The sequence below is a fragment of the Triticum aestivum genome, chromosome 4A, assembly GCF_018294505.1.
Source record: "Triticum aestivum cultivar Chinese Spring chromosome 4A, IWGSC CS RefSeq v2.1, whole genome shotgun sequence".
Taxonomy (NCBI): Eukaryota; Viridiplantae; Streptophyta; class Magnoliopsida; order Poales; family Poaceae; genus Triticum; species Triticum aestivum.
The window spans coordinates 190,513,075-190,515,327 of record NC_057803.1 but is presented as its reverse complement, the minus strand read 5'-3'; positions in this window follow the sequence as shown (position 1 = coordinate 190,515,327).

The window sequence follows — 2,253 nt, the reverse complement described above, 5'->3', positions numbered from 1 at the left end:
CCATAATGTGATGGTGTGTCCGAACATCATAGTTGCACCCTATTGGATATGGTGCGTACCATGATGTCTCTTATCGAATTACCACTATCGTTCATGGGTTAGGCATTAGAGACAACCACATTCACTTTAAATAGGGCACCACGTAATTCCGTTGAGATGACACCGTATGAATTATGGTTTAGAGAAACCTAAGTTGTCGTTTCTTAAAAGTTTGGGGCTGCGACGCTTATATGAAAAAGTTTCAGGTTGATAAGCTCGAACCCAATGCGGATAAAATGCATCTTCATAGGAAACCCAAAACAGTTGGGTATACCTCCTAATTCAGAACCGAAAGCAATATGGATTGTTTCTTGAATCGGGTCCTTTCTCGAGGAAAGGTTTCTCTCGAAAGAGTTGAGTGGGAGGATGGTGGAGACTTGATGAGGTTATTGAACCGTCTCTTCAACTAGTGTGTGGCAGGGCACAGGAAGTTGTTCCTGTGGCACCTACACCAATTGAAGTGGAAGCTTATGATATTGATCATGAAACTTCGGATCAAGTCACTACCAAACCTCGTAGGACGACAAGGACACGTACTACTTCGGAGTGGTAAGGTGATCCTGTCTTGAAGGTCATGTTGCTAGACAACAATGAACCTACGAGCTATGGAGAAGCAATGGTGGGCCCGGATTCCGATAAATGGCTCGAGGCCATAAAATCCGAGAACGGATCCATGGACTTTGGTGGACTTGCCCGATGATCGGCAAGCCATTAAGATAAATGGATCTTTAAGAAGAAGACGGACGTGGATGGTAATGTCACCGTCCATGAAGCTCGACTTGTGGCGAAAAGTTTTTCACAAGTTCAAGGAGTTGACTACGATGAGATTCTCTCATCCGTAGCGATGCTTAAAGTCCGTCGGATTCATGTTAGCATTAGCTGTATTTATGAAATCTGGCAGATGGATGTCAAAACGAGTTTCCTTACCAGTTTTCGTGAGGAAAGGTTGTATGTAATACAATCAGAAAAGTTTTGTCGATCCTAAGGATGCTAAAAGGTATGCTAGCTCCAGCGATCCTTCTAAGGACTGGAGTAAGCATCTCGGAGTTGGAATGTATGCTTTGATGAGATGATCAAAGATTTTGGATTTATACAAAGTTTGTGAGAAACTTGTATTTCCAAAGAAGTGAGTGGGAGCACTATAGAATTTTTGATGAGTATATGTTGTTGACATATTGATGATCAGAAATGACGTAGAATTTCTGGAAAGCATATAGGGTCATTTTGAAAGTGTTTTTCAATGGAAAGCCTGGATTAAGCTGCTTGAGCATTGAGCATCAAGATCTATAAGGATAGATCAAAACGCTTAATGGTACTTTCAAATGAGCACATACCTTGACATGATCTTGAAGGTGTTCAAGATGGACCAGTCAAAGAAGGAGTTCTTGCCTGAGTTGTAAGGTACGAAGTTAAGACTTAAAGCTCGACCACGGCAGAATAGAGAGAAAGGACGAAGGTCGTCCCCTATGCTTAAGACGTAGGCTCTTCAGTATGCTATGCTGTGTACCGCACCTGAAGTGTGCCTTGCCATGAGTCAGTCAAGGGATACAAGAGTGATCCAAGAATGGCTCACAGGAAAGCGGTCAAAGTTATCCTTAGTAACCAGTGGACTAAGAAATTTTCTCGATTATGGAGGTGGTAAAAGAGTTCGTCGTAAAGGTTACGTCGATGCAAGCTTAACACCTATCCGGATAGCTCTGAGTAGAGAGACCGGATACATATAATGGAGCAATAATTTAGAATAGCTCAAAGAAGAACAGTTATTTGGAATAGCTCCAAATAGAGCGTGGTAGCTGCATCTAGGAGATGACATAGAGATTTGTAAAGCACACACGGATCTGAAAGGTTCAGACCCGTTGACTAAAACCTCTCTCACAAGCAACATGATCAAACATAAAACTCATTGAGTGTTAATCACATAGTGATGTGAACTAGACTACTGATTCTAGTAAACTCTTGGGTGTTAGTCACATGGCGATGTGACCTGTGAGTGTTAATCACATGGCGATGTGAACTAGATTATTGACTCTAGTGCAAGTGGGAGACTGTTGGAAATATGCCCTAGAGGCAATAATAAAAGTATTATTATTATATTTCCTTGTTCATGATAATTGTCTTTTATTCATGCTATAACTGTATTATCCGGAAATCGTAATACACGTGTGAATACATAGACCACAATATGTCCCTAGTGAGCCTCTAGTTGACTAGCTC